The sequence below is a fragment of the Hordeum vulgare genome, chromosome 4H (assembly GCF_904849725.1).
Source record: "Hordeum vulgare subsp. vulgare chromosome 4H, MorexV3_pseudomolecules_assembly, whole genome shotgun sequence".
Classification (NCBI taxonomy): domain Eukaryota; kingdom Viridiplantae; phylum Streptophyta; class Magnoliopsida; order Poales; family Poaceae; genus Hordeum; species Hordeum vulgare.
This window is the reverse complement of record NC_058521.1, coordinates 426,090,241-426,111,621: the sequence shown is the minus strand read 5'-3', so window position 1 is coordinate 426,111,621 and position 21,381 is coordinate 426,090,241.

Genomic DNA, 21,381 nt, shown 5'->3' with positions numbered 1-21,381 from the left:
AACTACTTGGGACCAACTAGAATTAGCATGCAAAGCTCAAGAACAGGGTCACCAAGGCAGCACAAATATGTGAAGTATAAGGCACTAGAGAAAACACTAATTGGACCAATGGAGGAGTCACATACCAAGGAGCATTTTCCCCAAAACAGTTTGGTGAATGGGGATTTGCACAAGGAGATCGAAAATCGCAGCAAGAAGAGAAAGAACACGGGTTTGAGCTGCGAAACGATTTTTTCTGGAGGTAGGAGAAGCAGATGGGAGCTAGAATAAGTGGAGGAGGTGCACGTGGGCCCCACAAGACTGGTAGGCCCGGCCAGCGGGGTGCCCGCGCTTCCAGGGCTTGTGGCCCACTAGTGCAGCCCCTGACTAGCTCTCCGTCTTAGAATTTTTCAAAAATTCCAGAAAAAATCATACTTGATTTTCAGGACATTCGGAGAACTTTTATTTTCGGGGTACTTTTCTACGGGACGCTAAAAGCAGAAAACAAGGAAAACTAAAGCTAAATCTATCATTTTTCTTCTAAGCAACCGAAGGTGAAAGCTTGGAACAGAGGGTTGTGACTCCTCGATTCATCCATCCCAAGGTCATCAAAAGAAATTTGTCAATGAGGTTGATCAAGTCTCCTTGACAAACTTTTTTCGAATCGCAAAAGAAAACGGAGAATTCAAAGCTAGGTTACCTCAATGGGGATGTGTGTATCTCCAACAAGCAAATCATACTTCATCTTAACAGTAGGTATAGGACATTCAAAGCTCCCAATAAGAATCGATGAAGTTTTTTCGATAGCATTGATGCAATGTACTCAATATTGTTTCTTCGAAAAGTGCACCGTTTTCTCATTACCATTGACATGGAAAGTGACATTGCCTTTGTTGCAATCTATAACAGCCCCTGCAATCTTCAGAAAGGGTCTTCCAAGGATGACCGCCATGGCATCATCCTCGGGAATATCCAGGATAACAAAGTCTGTTAAGATAGTGACGTTCGCAACCACAACAGGCAGATCCTCGCAAATGCCGATAGGGAAAGCAGTTGATTTGTCGGCCATTTGCAGAGAGATTTCAGTGGGTGTCAACTTATCCAGTTCAAGCCTACGATAAAGAGAGAGATGCATAACACTAACACCGGCTCCAAGGTCACATAAATCAGTTCTAACATAGTTTCCTTTAATGGAGCAAGGTATAGTGGGCACTCCGACATCACCTAGTTTCTTAGGAGTTCCACCCTTGAAGGTATAATTAGCGAGCATGGTGGAAATCTCAACCTCAGGTATCCTCCTCTTATTAGTAACAATATCCTTCATGTACTTGGCATAGGGGGACATTTTGAGCATATCTGTCAAACGCATTTGAAGAAAGACAGGTCTAATCATTTCAACAAATTACTCAAAATCCTCATCATCCTCTTTCTTGGATGGTTTGGGAGGAAAGGGCATGGGTTTCTGAACCCATGGTTCCCTTTCTTTACCATGCTTCCTAGCAATGAATTCATTCTTATCATATCTCTTATTCTTAGGTTGTGGGTTATCAAGATCAACAGGTTCAATCTCCACATCCTTATCATTGCTAGATTGAGCATCAACATGAACATCACTATTGATATTATCATTAGGCTCATGTTCATCACCAGATTGTGTTTCGGCATCAGAGACAGACATCGTTTGGACTCTCAGGTGTAACAGCAACAGGGTTGCTAGCGTGCAAATTCCTATCATCTTTCTTTTTCTTCCTTGGATGACTAGGTGCATCAGTTCTAACTCCTTGAGAATCTTGTTCAATTCTCTTAGGATGACCCTCAGGATACAAAGGTTCCTGGGTCATTCTACCGCCTCTAGTGACGACTCTAACAGAATTGTCATTCAACTCACTGAGCAAGTCATTTTGAGCCTTAAGTACTTATTCTACCTGAGTAGTAACCATAGAGGCATCTTTACTCAGAAGCTTAAGATCATTGACGTCTCTGTCCACACAAGCACTTAAATGACTAAGCATACGAGCATTCTGTTCCAATTGTCTGCTAACATATTCATTGAAACTTTGTTGTTTGGCAACAAAGTTATCAAATTCATCCAGACATAAGCTAGCAGGTTTATCAAAAGGAATATCACTCTCATTGAATCTACGAAGAGAACTTACTTCTATTACCTGTATCGGGTTATCAAGACCATGGATCTCTTCGATAGGTGGTAGATTTTTGACATATTCAGATTTAATGCCTTTCTCTTTCATAGATTTCTTAGCTTCTTGCATATCTTCATGACTGAGGAATAGAATACCTCTTTCCTTCGGAGTTGGCTTCGGAGGTGGTTCGGGAATAGTCCAAGAATTCTCATTGCACAAAATATTATTCAATAGGATCTCAGCTTGTTCTACAGTTCGTTCCCTAAAAACACAACCGACACAACTATCTAGGTGGTCCTTAGAAGCATCGGTTAGTCCATTATAGAAGATTTCAAGTATTTCAATCTTCTCAAGAGGGTGATCAGGCAAAGCATTCAGTAGCTGGACGAGCCTCCCCCAAGCTTGTGGGAGACTCTCTTCTTCAATTTGAGCAAAGTTGTATATTTCCTGCAAGGCAGCTTGCTTCTTATGGGCAGGGAAATATTTTTTAGAAAAGTAGTAGATCATATCCTGGGGGCTACGCACACAACCATGAGCTAGAGAAGTGAACCATGTCTTAGCATCATCGTTTACCGAGAAAGGAAACAACTTAAGGATATAATAGTGGCAGATCTTTTCCTCACTCGTGAATAGGGTGGCTATATCGTGCAGTTTGGTAAGATGTGCTACAACCGTTTCAGACTCATAACCGTGAAAATGATCAGATTCGACCAGAGTGATTAACTCAGGGTTGACAGAGAATTCATAATCCTTATCGGTCACAAAGATAGGCGAAGTAGCAAACTTCGGGTCGTATTTCATCCTAGCGTTCAGAGATTTTTCTTTCCACTTGCGCAGTAATTTCTCATCATCATAGCTATCCTTACACACAAGAAAGTCCTCAGCTATCTCTCCCTTCATAACATAACCCTCAGACATATCAGGCAATTCATATCTAGGAGAGCTAGTTCTAACAGGTGAAATAGCAGGTTCTAGTTCAATAATCTCAGCAGTTTCAGAAGTATCATCACATCTAGCAGCAACTCTAGCAATTTGTGCATCAAGGAATGCACCTAGTGGCAAAGCAGTATCAAGCAAAGCATCATCACAAGCATCATGGACAGCAGAAGTAGCATCATCAAGCACAAGCGACACATCAAAATTTCTAGCTGGAGGTGTGATACGTCCATTTTGTATCATGTTTTCATGTTGATATTTATCGCTTCTTGGGCTGTTATTTCACTTCACGGTACAATTATTATGCCTTTTCTATCTTATTTTGCAAGGTTTACATGAAGAGGGAGAATGCCGGCAACTGGAATTCTGGCCTAAAAGTGGAGCAAGTTTGAGATACCTATTCTGCGCAACTCCAAACGCCGTAAAAATCAACGAGGATTTTTTTCTGGATTTACAAAAAATACTGGGCCGAAGAAGTGCAGAGGGGCGCGTGCAGGTGGCCACAAGCCTGCACGGTGCGGCCACCCCCTAGGCCGCGCCATGAGGGCTTGTGGGCAGCCTGCTGGCCCACTGGCCCCCCTCTTCTGCTATATGAAGGGCTTCGTCCAGGAAAAAATCAGGGAGGAGCTTTTTCGTGGTTTCGCCGCCGCCACGAGGCGGAACTTGCGCAAAACTAATCTAGAGCTCCGGCACAACGATCCTGCCGGGGAAACTTCCCTCCCGGAAGGGGAAATCGTCGACATCGTCATCACCAACACTCCTCTCATCGGAGGGGACTCAGCACCATCAACATCTTCATCAGCACCATCTCATCTCCAAACCCTAGTTCATCACTTGTAACCAATCTTCGTCTCGCGACTCCGATTGGTACTTGTAAGGTTGCTAGTAGTGTTGATTACTCTTTGTAGTTGATGTTAGTTGGATTACTTGGTGGAAGATTTTATGTTCAGATCCTTGATGCTACTCATTACCTCTCTGGTCATGAATATGATTATGCTTTGTGAGTAGTTACTTTTGTTCCTAAGGACACGGGATAAGTCATGCTAATAGTAGTCATGTGAATTTGGTATTCGTTCGGTAATTTGATGTGTTGTATGTTGTTTTTACTCTAGTGGTGTTATGTGAACATCGAATACATAACACTTCACCATTATTTGGGCTAGAGGAAGGCATTGGTAAGTAGTAATTAGATGATGGGTTGCTAGAGTGACAGAAGCTTAAACCCTAGTCTATGCGTTGCTTCGTAAGGGGCTGATTTGGATCCACTAGTTTAATGCTATGGCTAGACTTTGTATTAATTCTTCTTTCGTAGTTGTGGATGCTTGCGAGAGGGGTTAATCATAAGTGGGATGCTTGTCCAAGTAGGGGCAGTACCCAAGCGCCGGTCCACCCAAATATCAAACTATCAAAGTAACGAACGTGAATCATATGAACATGATGAAAGCTAGCATGACAGAAATTCCCGTGTGTCCTCGGGAGCATTTTTCCTCCTATAAGACTTTGTCCAGGCTTGTCCCTTGCTACAAAAGGGATTGGGCCACTTTGCTGCACCGTTGCTACTTTTGTTACTTGTTGCTTGCTAGGAATCATCTCACCACACAATCACTTGTTACCGACAATTTCAGTGCCTGTAGATTTTACCTTGCTGAAAACCACTTGTCAGACCCTTCTGCTCCTCGTTCGGTTCGACACTCTTACTTATCAAAAGGACTAGGATTGATCCCCTATACTTGTGGGTCATCAAGAATCTTTTCTGGCGCCGTTGCCGTGGAGTGAAGCGCCTTTGGTAAGTGGAACTTGGTAAGGAAACATTCATATAGTGTGCTAAAATTTATTGTCACTTGTCACTATGGATACTAATACTTTGAGGGGCTTGTTCGGGGTATCTTCACCTCGAACGGAAGCACAAAGAGTTGCTCCTCAACCTGCTGCACCTACTGAAAATATTTGCTTTGAATTTCCTTCGGTTATGCTTGAGAAACTACTGGCTAATCCTTTTACAGGAGATGGAACATCACATCCAGACTTACATCTAATCTATGTAGATGAAGTTTGTGGTTTATTTAAGCTTGCAGGTTTGCCCGAGGATGAGGTCAAGAAGAAGGTATTTCCTTTATCTTTGAAGGATAAGGTGTTGACATGGTATAGGCTATGTGATGATACTAGATCATGGGACTACAATCGGTTGAAATTGGAACTTCATCAAAAGTTTTATCCTATGCATTTAGTACATCGTGATCAGAATTATATTTATAATTTATGGCCTTGTGACAGAGAAAGCATCGCTCAAGCTTGGGGGAGGCTTAAATCAATGTTATATTCATGCCCCAATCATGAGCTCTCGAGAGAAATTATCATTCAGAATTTCTATGCTCGGCTTTCTCATGATGATCGCACCATGCTTGACACTTCTTGTACCGGTTCTTTTATGAAGAGACATATTGCTTCAAATGGAATTTATTGGAGAGAATTAAACGCAACTCTGAAGATTGGGAGCTTGAAGTAGGTAAGGAGTCAGGTATGAATTTCATGTTTGATTGCGTTAAATCCTTTGTTGAGACAAATACTTTTTGTGACTTTAGCGCTAAGCATGGACTTGACTCTGAGATAGTAGCTTCATTGTGTGAATCTTTTGCTGCTCATATTGATCTCCCCAAAGACAAGTGGTTTAAATATCATCCTCCTTTAGAAGTCAATGTAGTTAAACCCATTCCAGTTGAAGAGAAAGTCATTGCCTATAATGATCCCGTGGTTCCCTGTGCTTACATTGAGAAACCACCTTTCCCTGTTAGGATAAAGGATCATTCTAAAGCTTCAACTGTGATACGTAGAGGCTATATTAGAACACCTACACCCCCTGAGAAAATTAGAGTTGAACCTAGCAGTGCTATTATCAAAGATCTTCTGCCCGACGATGTTGAGGGACATGATATTCACTTCTGTGAAGATGCTGCTAGAATTGCTAAACCTCACGCTAGAGACAAACATAGGCCTGTTGTTGGCATGCCTGTGGTTTCTGTTAAGATAGGAGATCATTGTTATCATGGTTTATGTAACGTGGGTGCTAGTGTTAGTGCAATACCTCAATCCTTATACGATGAAATCAAAGATGAGATTGCACCTGTTGAGATAGAGCCTATTGAAGTCACTATTCAGCTTGCCAATAGAGATACTATCTGCCATGTGGGAATTGTTAGGGATGTTGAAGTCTTGTGTGGTAAAATGAAGTATACTGTTTATTTCCTCATTCTTTCTACCGCACAAGATAGCTTTTGTCCCATCATATTTGGTAGACCTTTTCTCAATACTGTCAATGCTCATATTGACTGTGAGAAGCAAACTGTCCCTGTTGGCTTTGAAGGTGTGTCACACGAGTTCAATTTCTCCAAGTTTGGTAGACAACCTCATGGAAAGGAGTTGCCTAGTAAGGATGAAACTATTGCCTTAGCTTCTATTGCCGTACCTCCTACTGATCCCTTAGAGCAATACTTGCTTGAGCATGAAAATGATATGCATATGGATGAAAGGGATGAGATAGATAGAGTTCTCTTAGAACAATATCCTATCCTTAAGAATAACTTGCGTGTTGAACTGCTTGGGGATCCACCTCCACCAAAGAGTGATCCTATGTTCGAGCTTAAACAGTTGCCTGATACTCTTAAGTATGCCTATCTTGATAAAAAATAGATATATCCTGTCATTATTAGTGCTAGCCTCTCGGAGCATGAAGAAAAGAAGTTACTAAAAACTCTGAGGAAGCACTGCTGCTATTGGATATACTCTTGATGATCTTAAGGGCATTAGTCCCACTCTATGCGAGCACAAGATAAAAACCGATCCTGATTTCAAACAAGTTGCTGATCATCAAAGGAGATTGAATCCTAAGATGAAAGAAGTAGTAAGAAAAGAAATACTAAAGCTCCTGGAAGCTGGTATTATCTATCCTGTTGTTCATAGCGATTGGGTGAGTCCGGTGCATTGCGTCCCTAAGAAGGGAGGCATTACCGTTGTCCCTAATTATAAGGATAAGTTGATCCCACATAGGATTATTACTGGCTATAGGATGGTGATCGATTTTACGAAATTGAATAAAGCCACTAGGAAAGATCATTACCCTTTGCCTTTTATCGACCAAATGCTAGAAAGGTTGTCTAAACACACACACTTCTGCTTTCTAGACGGTTATTCTGGTTTCTCCCAAATACCAGTTGCACAATCTGATCAGGAGAAAACCACTTTCACCTGCCCTTTCGGTACCTTTGCTTATAGACGTATGCCTTTTGGCTTATGTAATGCACCTGCTATCTTTCAAAGATGTATGATGGCTATATTCTTTGACTTTTGTGAAAAGGTTGTTGAGGTTTTCATGGATGACTTTTCCGTTTACGGGTCTTCTTTTGATGATTGCCTCAGCAACCTTGATCGAGTCTTACAGAGATGTAAAGACACCAATCTTGTCTTGAATTGGGAGAAGTGCCACTTTGTGGTTAATGAAGGCATCGTCTTAGGACATAAAATTTCCGAAAGAGGTATTGAATTCGATAAGGCTAAGGTTGATGCAATCGAGAAAATGCCATACCCCACAGATATCAAAGGTATAAGAAGTTTCCTTGGTCATGCTGGTTTGTATAGACGGTTCATTAAAGACTACTCTAAGATTTCTAGGCCTCTTACCAATCTCTTGCAAAAGGATATTCCTTTTGTCTTTGACGATGATTGTGAGGAAGCCTTCGAAATACTTAAGAGGGCTTTGATAACTTCACCTATTGTTCAACCACCTGATTGGAACTTGCCTTTTGAGATCATGTGTGATGCTAGTGATTATGCTGTTGGTGCTGTTCTAGGGCAAAGAGTCGATAAGAAGTTGAATGTTATTCACTACGCTAGTAGAACTCTAGACAGTGCCCAGAGAAACTATGCTACTAATGAAAAGGAATTTTTAGCAGTCGTGTTTGCATGTGAAAAGTTCAGGTCTTACATAGTTGATTCCAAAGTCACTATTCACACTGATCATGCTGCTATTAAGTACCTCATGGACAAGAAAGACGCTAAACCTAGACTTATCAGATGGGTTCTCTTGCTAAAAGAATTTGATTTGCACGTTGTCGATAGAAAGGGTGCTGATAACCCCGTAGCAGATAACTTGTCTAGGTTGGAGAACGTTCTTTATGACCCACAACCTATTGATGATAGCTTTCCGGTTGAGCAATTGAATGTCATCAATGCTTCACGTAGTGCACCGTGGTATGCTGATTATGCAAACTATATTGTTGCCAAATATATACCACCTAGTTTCACGTACCAGCAAAAGAAGAAATTCTTCTTTGACTTGAGATACTACTTTTGGTATGATCCTCACCTTTATAAGGAAGGAGTAGATGGTGTTATTAGACGTTGTGTACCTGAACATGCACAGGGACAGATCCTACGGAAGTGTCACTCCAAGGCCTACGGAGGACACCATGCGGGAGATAGAACTGCACACAAGGTATTGCAATCAAGTTTCTATTGGCCCACTCTCTTCAAGGATGCCCGTAAGTTTGTCTTGTCTTGTGACGAATGTCAAAGAATAGGTAATATTAGCAAACGTCAGGAAATGCCTATGAACTATTCACTTGTCATTGAACCATTTGATGTCTGGGGCTTTGATTATATGGGACCTTTTCCAAAATCCAATGGGTATACTCATATCCTAGTCGCTGTTGATTACGTCACTAAGTGGGTAGAAGCTATCCCCACTAGTAGTGATGATCACAACACCTCTATCAGGATGTTGAAAGAAGTTATCTTCCCTACATTTGGAGTCCCTAGATATTTATTGACCAACGGTGGTTCACACTTCATTCATGGTGCTTTCCGTAAAACGCTTGCTAAGTACGATGTCAACCATAGAATTGCGTCTCCCTATCACCCTCAGTTCAGTGGTCAAGTAGAGCTAAGCAATAGAGAGATTAAACAAATTCTGCAAAAGACCGTCAATAGGTCTAGAAAGAATTGGTCTAAGAAGCTCGACGATGCACTGTGGGCTTATAGAACTGCCTATAAGAATCCCATGGGCATGTCTCCGTACAAAATGGTGTACGGTAAAGCATGTCATTTACCTCTTGAGCTAGAGCATAAAGCTTATTGGGCAATCAAAGAGCTCAACTTTGATTTCAAACTTGCCGGTGAGAAGAGGTTGTTTGATATTAGCTCGCTTGATGAATGGAGAACTCAGGCATATGAGAATGCCAAGTTGTTCAAAGAGAATGTTAAGAGGTGGCATGACAAGAGGATACAAAAGCGTGAGTTCAATGTAGGTGATTATGTCTTGCTATATAACTCTCGTTTAAGATTCTTTGCAGGCAAGCTTCTCTCTAAATGGGAAGGTCCTTATGTTGTTGAGGAAGTATATCGTTCCTGTGCTATCAAGATCAATAACACGGAAGATAATTGTCCGAGGGTTGTAAATGGGCAGAGAATCAAGCATTATATCTCAAGTACTACCATAAATGTTGAAAGCAATATTATCAATACCATAACTCCGGAAGAATACCTCTATCAGACTCCCAAAACGAAGAGGTATGTGATTCCGTAAGAAAACATAGTCCAAAACTTTTCCAGTATGAAATTTTCTCCATTTTGGAATATTTGAAAAAAATTACAAAAATTGGAAGTAGTCCGGAAAGTGCGCGAGGAGGCGCCAAGCCTGCACGGCGAGGGACCACCCCCTGGCCGCGTCGGGGGGGCTTGTGGTCAGCTCGTGCGCCTCCCAGACTCCGTTTTCGTGCAGGGTACTCCTTCTGGTCTGGAAAAAATCATTATATATACTCCCGTTTGGTCTGGCCCCTGCATCACGCAGATTTCTTCTGTTTTTCATTTCGAGTCGGTTTTCTGCCGCAGATTTAGGGCAAGATGTCTTGTCAAGATTCAGAGGGGGAGAGCTTTGTGGCAGATTACCTAGTTAATCCCAAGGTCTATGGGGACTTGGATCCTTATGGATGGACCACTGATGAGGAAGAAGATTATGATCCGAAGGGGAAGGAACAAACAAGTTCTGATGAAGAGGAGGCTCCTCTACCTCAACCTGGACACACACATGTGGAGTTCAAGAAGTCGAGCCTCCCCGACTCAAGGAAGAAGTCTAAGACTTTGTTTATCCCTTCTCGTTTCTTGCAGGAGAGTAAGTAGGAATTATGCCAAAGGGTGTTGAAGCTTGAAGAGGAAAATGATGATCTGAGAGAGCAGAATTTTATGCTCAAGTGGAAATTAAACAAGCTCAAGACCTCTGCAACAACTCCACCACCATCACCACCAAAGGAAGACAACTGAGCATTGGTATGGGCAATCCCCTTGGCTTGTGCCAAGCTTGGGGGAGTTGCTCGGTATCGTATCACCATCACATCTTTTGCCTTTACCTTTGTTTTAGGTTTCCTTTTTCAGTTTTCTCTTTTTGTAGTAGATTAAAAGTCTTAGTGTTTTAGTCTTGAGTTTTGCTTTGTGTCACCCCTGATGTATTCGAACTCGTGAGCCATATAATAAAGAGTGTCTTAGTTTAAGGGCTTTGCCTCTTGCCATGATCAAAAGAGTGAGAATAGAACAAAAGCATGAAAGATCATGTAATGATCTTATGGGAAGTGATGGCTTCACATATAAAAAGAATGAGGATTGAAACTTGTTGAGGTTAGGCAAACGTAGACCTTGGTCATGGTTGCAATTAATAGGAAGTGATAAAGAAGGAGAGGTTCACATATAAATATATCATCTCTGACACCATCTATGATTGTGAACACTCACTAAACTATTGCATGCCTAGAAGTAGATGTTGGACAAGGAAGACAACATAATGAATTGTGTTTGCTTGGTTCCGAACAATGTTATATGATTAGAGATCCCTTAGCATGTGACGATTTCTTCCACCTCATATTAGCCAAACCTCCCGCACTAAGTAGAGATACTACTTGTGCATCCATAAACCATCAACCTAGTTTTGCCATGTGAGTCCACCATACCTACCTATGGATTGAATAAGATCCTTCAAGTAAGTTGTCATCGGTGCAAGCAATAAAAATTGCTCTCTAAATTGTATTATCTATTAGTGTGTGGAAAATAAGCTTTGTACGAACCTGTGATGAGGAAGACATAAAAGCGACAGACTGCATAATAAAGTTCTTTATCACAGGAGCCAATATAAAGTGATGTTCCTCCACACTAAGAGGACACGCATCCAAACCTCAAAAGCACATGACAACCTCTGCTTCCCTCTGCGAAGGGCCTATCTTGTACCTTTACTTTTTGCCTTTGAAAGAGTCATGGTGATCTTCACCAATTCCCTATTTCGCCTTTATCTTGGCTAACGTCATATGCTTGGGAAAGATCTATATTCATATGTAAACTTGGAGGTAAGTATTCATGAATTATTATTGTTGACATTACTCTTGAGGTAAGCAGTTGGGAGGCAAAACTATAAGCCCCTATCTTTCTCTGTGTCCAGCTGAAACTTTGATCTCATGAGTACCACGTGAGTTGTAGCAATTGTAGAGAACGAAAGAATGATTGATTGTGTGGATTTGCTTTACAAGATCTTATTTGACTCTTTCTGATGTTGTGACAAATTGCAATTGCTTCCATGACTAAAGCCTATCGGTTGTTACTTCTCGGTAAGGTTCTTGATCCATGCTTTACTTTGTGAAGGAATTATCACTTTAGCATGAGAGATTAAATGTTGGTATTGCTGTACTGATCATGATCATGATGCATGCATGTTCGTATCTTGTTTTGTCGACACCTCTCTCCCTAAACATGTGGATATATTTATTGAGCTAGGCTTTCGCTTGAGGACAAGCGAGGTCTAAGCTTGGGGGAGTTGATACGTCCATTTTGCATCATGTTTTCATGATGATATTTATCGCTTCTTGGTCTGTTATTTCACTTCACGGTACAATTCTTATGCCCTTTCTCTCTTATTTTGCAAGGTTCACATGAAGAGGGAGAATGTCGACAACTGGAATTCTGGCCTGAAAGTGGAGCAAGTTTGAGATACCTATTCTGCGCAACTCCAAACACCGTAAAAATCAACGAGGATTTTTTTCCGGATTTATAAAAAGTACTGGGCCGAAGAAGCGCCAGAGGGGCGCGTGTAGGTGGCCACAAGCCTGCATGGTACGGCCACCCCCCCCATGCCGTGCCATGAGGGCTTGTGGGCAGCCTGCTGGCCCACAGGCCCCCTCTTCTGCTATATGAAGGGTTTCGTCCAGGAAAAAATCAGGGAGGAGTTGTTTCGTGGTTTCGCCGCCTCCACGAGGCAGAACTTGAGCAGAACCAATCTAGAGCTCCGGCAGGACGATCCTGCCGGGGAAACTTCCCTCTCGGAGGTGGAAATCGTCGCCATCATCATCACCAACACTCCTCTCATCGGAGGGGACTCATCACCATCAACATCTTCATCAGCACCATCTCATCTCCAAAGCCTAGTTCATCACCTGTAACCAATCTCCGTCTCGCAACTCCGATTGGTACTTGTAAGGAATCTAGTAGTGTTGATTACTCTTTGTAGTTGATGCTAGTTGGATTACTTGGTGGAAGAGTTTATGTTCAGATCCTTGATGCTACTCATTACCTCTCTATTCATGAATATGATTATGCTTTGTGAGTAGATTACTCATGAACGGTGAAGAGCATCATGGAATTGGCGATGAAGGAAGGTTGATGATGATGATGGCGACGATATCCCTTCTCCGGAGCCCAGAACGGACTCCAGATCTGCCCTCCAGATGAAGAATAGGAGGTGGCGACGCCTCCGTATCGTAAAACGCGATGAACTCTTCTCCTCGATTTTTTTCCGGACGAAAAGGACTAAATAGAGCTGAGATTGGAGGCGGTGGAGCTTCGTGGGCCCCACAAGCCTACCAAGCGCGGCCAGGGGGGCCCGTGCCTGGTGGGCTTGTGGGCTCCAGGCTCCACTTCCTCCGTTGATTGTTGCGCCAGTATTTTTTATATATTCCACAAAAAATCCCCGTAAATTTGCAGGTCATTCCGAGAACTTTTATTTCTGCGCAAAAATAACACCATGGAAATTATGCTGAAAACAGTGTTAGTCTGGGTTAGTTCCATTCAAATCATGCAAATTAGAGTCCAAAACAAAGGGCAAAAGAGTTTGGAAAAGTAGATACGATGGAGAAGTATCTACTCCCCCAAGCTTAAAACCTTGCTTGTCCTCAAGCAATTCAGTTGACAAACTGAAAGAGACAAAAGAAAAACTTTTACGAACTTTGTTTGATCTTGTTGTTGCAACTATGTCTAAATCATATCCAGAATTTTAGCAAATTCACAAGCAAACCACATAAGCAAATGACATCTAGGTCTCACTGTAAACACGTATCAATGGCATAATCAACTAGCGAGCAAATAATAATAAGTTTCAAATGTCAACACTTCAATCAAAACAATCATGAAGCAGTACAAACAGATGGTATCTCGCTAGCTCTTTCTAAGACTGCAAAACATAAATGCAAAGCACCTTCAAAGACCAAGGGCTGAGTAAACATTGTAATTCATGGCAAAGAAGATCCAATCAGAGTCATACTCAACAACAGCTAAAAGCAAAGCAGAAAATGACAGAGGTGCTCTCTAATTGGTGCTTTTATAAGAAGAGGATGACTTAACAGAAACATAAATAGACAGGCCCTTCGCAGAGGGAAGCATTGATTTCCAGAGATGCCACAGCTCAAGCTTTGAAAACAGAGATAATAATTGTGGCTGGCATGCTTTCATTGTCAATGCAATGACCAAGAGTTCTCCCCATCTTCCATGCAACACATGCTATAGGCGGTTCCCAAACAGAAAAGTAAAGTTTTGACTCCCCCACCACCAATCAATCACACTCCAAGACTAGCCGAATACTCGGGTGCCGTCCATAGCAACAACAATCCAGGGGAGTTTTGTTTGCAATTATCTTTTCGATTTGAGCATGGAACTGGGCATTCCAATTACCGGCCCCTTTCTCGTGAATGATAATGAATAAACACATATCGAGGATAACATGCCTAGCATGGAAGATACTGATAGCCCCCTGTCACCACATGAGCGGTTCGGGCATGCAAAACAGGTTATTTCTTGAAGATTTAGAGAGTGGCACATGCAAATTTACTTGGTACGATAGGTAGATACCACATATAGGTAGGTATGGTGGACTCATATGGAACAACTTTGGGTTTATGAAAGTGGATGCACAAGCAGTATTCCTGCGTAGTACAAGTGAAGGCTAGCAAAAGACTGGCAAGCGACCAACTAGAGAGCGACAACAGTCATCAAAATGCATTGAGATTAACCAACATTGAGTGCAAGCATGAGTAGGACATAAATCACCATGAACATGAATATCATAGAGGCTATGTTGATTTTGTTTCAACTACATGCGTGACCATGTGCCAAGTCAAGCCACTTGAATCATTCAAAGGAGGATACCATCCTATCATACTACATCATAGTCCTCTCAAGATTCATGTTGGCATCCAAGACGAACCATTATAAGCTCCTAGCTAATTAAGCATGGCATCAGAAACTATGATCTCTAAGTTGTCATTGCAGACATGTTTCTCTCACAACAAAGCTGAATTTGGAACGATGAGCTAGTCATATTTACAAAAACAAAATAGATCGAGTTCATACCAGCTTTTTTCAGGCTTAGTCACTTCATCATATATCGTCATTATTGCCTGTCACTTGCACGAACGAATGATGTGGACAATAATAAGAGTGCTCGTGCATTGGACTAAGCTGGAATATGCAGGCAAACACAAAGGAGAAGACAAAGTAATATGGCTGTTTGATAGATAAACAGATATGCATGCGAGAGCCACTAAACATTGTAACCATGGTCTTCTACCTTGACCCAAAGAAAAAGAAAACTATTTACACGGGAAAGCTCCAAACAAGCAAAAGAAGAACGAAAAATCTTGTTGGGTTTTCTCAAACTAGACAGACACACGAAAAGAAAGCGAGAGAAAGAAAATAAACTAGCATGGGTGATACAGTGGCAAAGTGTGAACACCGACTAACAAAGTGAAAGCATAAGCAAGAATATGAAGTCGGTGAGAAACACGTACTCCCCCAAGCTTAGGCTTTTGGCCTAAGTTGGTCTACTCCCAAGGAGGGAAATAACCAGCTCCGGGGTACTGCGGAGTGGACTGAGGGTGCCACTGCTGTGTGAGCTCCTCTGGCTCCCACTGATAAACTGGAGTCTGGTACTCGACTGGCGGCTCGGGCACGGGCACGTGTGGTTGGGCTATGCCCCAATATGTGTAGATGTCCGAGGGCATAATAATGTACATGCGTGTATGAAGATTGAACAAAGAAGGAGCAGGCAAAGTAATAGTCTCACGAATACCCTGACTAAATACCACGTTATAAATCATCCTTCTATTTATATCTCTATCAAGAAAGTCATGGCGAACCATGCTATCATAATCTAGATATCTCTCAGGAAGAAGAATCTCTTCTTCCTCGTCCAGTCTAATAGGTATCTCAAAATGTCTAGCAAGACGAGTAGCATAGATACCTCCATAGACAACGCCTTTAGAACGGTCCATGTTCAACCGTTGAGCTACTATAGCGCCTAAGCTATAAGTTTTGTCATTATAAAGGGTTTCGTGCAAGACCGCAAGATCTGGGGAGCTAAGGGACCCAGCTTTCCCGTGGCCAATCAAACATTTTCCCATGAATAATGAGAAGTACCAAAGCACGGGAAAATGTATGCTAGCAACTCTAATGCAAGACACTCCTCTCTCCTCTCCTACAACAATAGTATCGATGAAAGCCTCCAAGTCCCATGGACGAGGTTCATGAATATCCCCAACATAAGGTAGTTTGCAAACATTGCAAAAATCCTGAAGTGACATGCGCTCGGGGATATCATATAATTTGAACTCAACCATAGGAGGATTCTTCCTTGGATAGAAGTTAAAGCTTTGCACGAAGATATTAGTGAGGAGGAGGTATTGTGGACACTTATCTTCAACGAAGGCGGTAAGGCATGCGTTCTCCACCAAGTAGTAAAAGTCCTCATAAAGTCCGGCGGCGCGTAAGAACTCATCGCTTGGCCACTCGCATGCTCGAAATTCTGCAACTTGAGGGACCGGATACTTGGGTTTCTTCTCATTCCCATCATCCTTGGGGTCACGGCTTGAAGAGCCTCTTAAGAAGCTCCTCATATTTTCCTTTTTCTATCTCTGAAAATTTCTGAAATTTTAGCGACTCTAAGGAAAAGTGAGTAAGGCTCAACGAAACTCGTAGCAACTACTCCCACAAGTGCCTAGAGGTCATATTACGCATCAAAAGTACTTGGGACCAGCTAAAATTAGCATGCAAAGCTCAAGAACAAGGTCACCAAGGCAGCAAACATACGCGATGTATAAGGCACTAGAGCAAAAACTAATTGGACCAATGGAGGAGTCACTTACCAAGGAGCAATTTCCCCAAAACAGCTTGGTGAATGGTGCTTTGCACAAGGAGATCAAAAATCCCAGCAAGAAGAGCAAGAACACGGGTTTGAGTTGTGAGACAATTTTTTCTGGAGGTAGGAGAAGCAGATGGGAGCTAGAATGAGTGGAGGGGGTGCACGTGGGCCCCACAAGCCTGGGTGGCGCAGCCAGGGTGGTGCCCACGCCTCCAGGGCTTCTGGCTCACTGGTGCAGCCCCCAAACTAGCTCTTCGTCTTAGTATTTTTCAAAAATTCCAGGAAAAATCATACTTGATTTTCACGGCGTTCGGAGAACTTCTATTTTCGGGGTACTTTTCTACGTGACGCTAAAAGCAGAGAACAGGGAAAACTAAACTAAATCAATCATTTTTCTTCTAAGCAACCGAAGGTGAAAGCTTGGAACAGAGGTTTGTGACTCCTTGATTCATCCATGTCATGGTCATCGAAAGAAATCCGTCAATGAGGTTGATCAAGTCTCCTTGACAAACTTTTTCGAATCGCAAAAGGAAACGGAGAATTTTCGAATAGTCACTAGGTTACCTCAATGGGGATGTGAATATCCCCAACAAGCAAATCATACTTCATCTTGACAAGAGGTATAGGGCATTGAAAGCTCCCAATAAGAATCGATGAAGTTTTTTCGATGGCATTGATGCAATGTACTCGATATTGTTTCTTCGGAAAGTGCACCGTATGCTCATTACCGTTGACATGTAAAGTGACATTGCCTTTGTTGCAATCTATAACAGCCCATGCGGTGTTTAAAAAGGGTCTTCCAAGGATGACCACCATGGCATCATCCTCGGGAATATCCAGAATAACAAAGTCCGTTAAGATAGTAACGTTAGCAACCACAACAGGCACATCCTCGCAAATACCGATAGGCAAAGCAGTTGATTTGTCGTCCATTTGCAAAGAGATTTCACTTGGTGTCAACTTATCCAATTCAAGTCTACGATAAAGAGAGAGAGGCATACCACTAACACCGGCTCCAAGGTCGCATAAAGCAGTTCTAACGTAGTTACCTTTAATGGAGCAAGGTATAGTGGGCACTCCGGGATCACCTAGTTTTTTAGGAGTTCCACCATTGAAAGTGTAGTTGGCAAGCATGGTGGAAATCTCAACCTCAGGTATCCTCCTCTTATTAGTCACAATATCTCTCATGTACTTAGCATACGGAGACATTTTGAGCATATTTGTCAAACGCATTTGCAGAAAGACAGGTCTAATCATTTCAACAAATCGCTCAAAATCCTCATCATCCTTTTTCTTGGATGGTTTAGGAGGAAAGGGCATGGGTTTCTGAACCCATGGTTGCCTTTCTTTACCATGCTTCCTAGCAATGAAGTCATTCTTATCGTATCTCTTATTCTTAGGTTGTGGGTTATCAACATGAACATCACTATTGATAGCATCATTAGGCTCATGTTCATCTCCGGATTGCGTTTCAGCATCAGAAACAGAGATATCGTTTGGATTCTCAGGTGTAACAGGGTTGCTAGCGTGCAAGTTCCTATCATCTTTCTTCTCCTTCCTAGGATGACTAGGTGCATTAGTGCTAACTCCTTGAGAATCTTGTTCAATTCTCTTAGGATGACCCTCAGGATACAAAGGTTCCTGGGTCATTCTACCGCCTCTAGTGACGACTCTGACAGAATTGTCGTTCAACTCATTGAGCAAGTCATTTTGAGCCTGAAGTACTTGTTCTACGCGAGTAGTAACGATAGAGGCATGTTTACTTAGAAGCTTAAGATCATTGACGTTTCTGTCCACACAAGCACTTAAATGACTAAGCATACGAGCATTCTGTTCCAATTGTCTGCTAACATAATCATTGAAACTCTGTTGTTTGGCAACAAAGTTATCAAATTCATCCAGGCATAAGCTAGCAGGTTTATCAAAAGGAATATCACTCTCATTGAACTCTACTACATGTATCGGGTTATCAAGACCATGGATCTCTTCGATAGGTGGTAGATTTTTGACATCTTCAGATTTAATGCCTTTCTCTTTCATAGATTTCTTAGCTTCTTGCATATCTTCAGGAGTGAGGAATAGAATACCTCTTTTCTTTGGAGTTGGCTTTGGAGGTGGTTAGAGAATAGTCCAAGCATTCTCATTGCACAAGATGTTATTCAATAGGATCTCAGCTTGTTCTACGGTTCGTTCCCTAAAAACACAACCAGCACAACTATCTAGGTGGTCTCTAGAAGCATCGGTAAGTCCATTATAGAAGATATCAAGTATTTCATTCTTGTCAAGAGGGTGATCAGGCAAAGCATTCAGTACCTGGACGAGCCTCCCCCAAGCTTGTGGGAGACTCTCTTCTTCAACTTGAGCAAAGTTGTATATTTCCTGCAAGGCAGCTTGCTTCTTATGGGCAGGGAAATATTTCTCACAGAAGTAGTAGATCATATCCTGGGGGCTACGCACACAACCAGGAGCAAGAGAAGTGAACCAGGTCTTAGCATCATCCTTTAGCGAGAAAGGAAACAACTTAAGGATATAGTAGTGGCGGATCTTTTCCTCACTCGTGAATAGGTTGGCTATATCGTGCAGTTTAGTAAGATGGGCTACAACCGTTTCAGACTCATAACCGTGAAAAGGATCAGATTCGACCAGAGTGATTAACTCAGGATCGACAGAGAATTCATAATCCTTATCGGTCACAAAGATAGGCGAAGTAGCAAACTTCGGGTCGTATTTCATCCTAGCGTTCAGAGTTTTTTCTTTCCACTTGAGCAGTAATTTCTCAACATCATAGCTATCCTTACAAGAAAGAAAGTCCTCAGCTATCTCTCCCTCCATAACATAACACTCGGGCATATCAGGCAATTCATATCTAGGAGAGGTAGTTCTAGCAGGCAAAATAGCAGGTTCTACTTCAATAGTATCAGCAGTTTCAGAAGTATCATCACATCTAGCAGCAACTCTAGCAATTTGTGCATCAAGGAATGCACCTAATGGCAAAGCAGTACCAAGCATAGCATCATCATAAGCATCATGGGCAGCAGAAGTAGCATCATCAAGCACAGACGACATATCAAGATTTCTAGCAGGAGGTAGTGTCGCAAACTTACTCATAACTGAAGGTGAATCAAGTGCAGAGCTAGATGGCAGTTCCTTACCTGTGCTCGTAATTGAGGGCAAAACTTTAGTTCTTGGATCTTTCATATTCCTCATAGTGATCAGCAGACGTAAATCCCAAGTGACTCAGAGGATATAGTTGTGCTTCCCCGGCGACGGCGCTAGAAAATAGTCTTGATAACCCACAAGTATAGGGGATCGCAACACTTTTTGAGGGTAGAGTATTCAACCCAAATTTATTGATTCGACTCAAGGGGAAGCCAAAGAATATTCTCAAGTATTAGCAGTTGAGTTGTCAATTCAACCACACCTGAAAGATTTAGTATCTGCAGCAAAGTATCAGTAGCAAAGTAGTATGATAGCAGCAGTAGCAACAATAACCAGTAGCAGCGAAGTGACAGCATTAGCAGCAAGGTAACAGCAGTAGCAACAGAGTAACAGTAGCAGCAGTGATAGCAGTAGCAGCAAAGTAACGTAGCAAGGACCAGTAGGAAAAACTCGTAGTTATTGGATCGGTGATGGATGATTATGCCGGATGCTATTCATCATGCAACAGTTATAAGACAGAGAGATATGTAACTAGCTCCAGTTCGTCAATGTAATGTAGGCATGTATTCGGTATGTAGTCATACATGCTTAGGGAAAAGAACTTGCATGACATCTATTGTCCACCCCTCCCATGGCAGCGGTGTCCTAATGGAAACTACATGATATTAAGGTTCTCCTTTTAATAAAGAACCGGACCAACGCATTAACACTTAATGAACACATGAACTCCTCATACTATGGTCATCTCCGGGAGTGGTTCTGGCTATTGTCACTCCGGGGTTGCAGGGTCATAACACATAGTAGGTGACTACAACTCGCAAGATAGGATCAAGAACACACATATATTGGCGACAACATAATAGGTTCAGATCTGAAATCATGGCACTCGGGCCCTAGTGACAAGCATTAAGCATGGAAAAGTAGCAGTAACATCAATCTCAGAACATAGTGGATAATACTAGGGATCAATCCCCGTCAAAACTAACTCGATTACATGATAGATCTCATCCAACCCATCACCGTCCAGCAAGCCTACGATGAGATTACTCACGAACAGTGAATAGCATCATGGAATTAGCGATGAAAGAAGGTTGATGATGATGATGGCGACGATCTCCCCTCTCCGGAGCCCAGAACGGTCTCCAGATCTGCCCTCCAGATGAAGAACAGGAGGTGGCGGCGCCTCCGTATCGTAAAACGCGATGAACTCTTCTCCTCGATTTTTTTCTGGACGAAAGGGACTAAATAGAGCTGAGATTGGAGGCGGTGCAGCTTCGTGGGCCCTACAAGCCTGCCAGGCGCGGCCAGGGGGGGCCGCGCCTGGTGGTCTTGTGGGCTCCATGCTCCACTTCCTCCGTTGATTCTTGAGCCAGTATTTTTTATATATTCCACAAAAAATCCCCATAAATTTCCAGGTCATTCCGAGAATTTTTATTTCTGCGCAAAAACAACACCATAGCAATTCTGCTGAAAACAGCGTTAGTCCGGGTTAGTTCCATTCAAATCATGCAAATTAGAGTCCAAAACAAGGGCAAAGGAGTTTGGAAAAGTAGATACGATGGAGACGTATAAAAAGGCCCTTCTTGTACTTGGATAACCTCGATCGGCTCTATTTGGTTGCACACCGCCTGTGGTTCGCTGACTGATTTACGCTTGTTATGACAGTCAACTTTCGGCTTTATCCAACTAAGGCACTTAACCAGTTAAATCGGAAGTGACAATCGCAGTGGT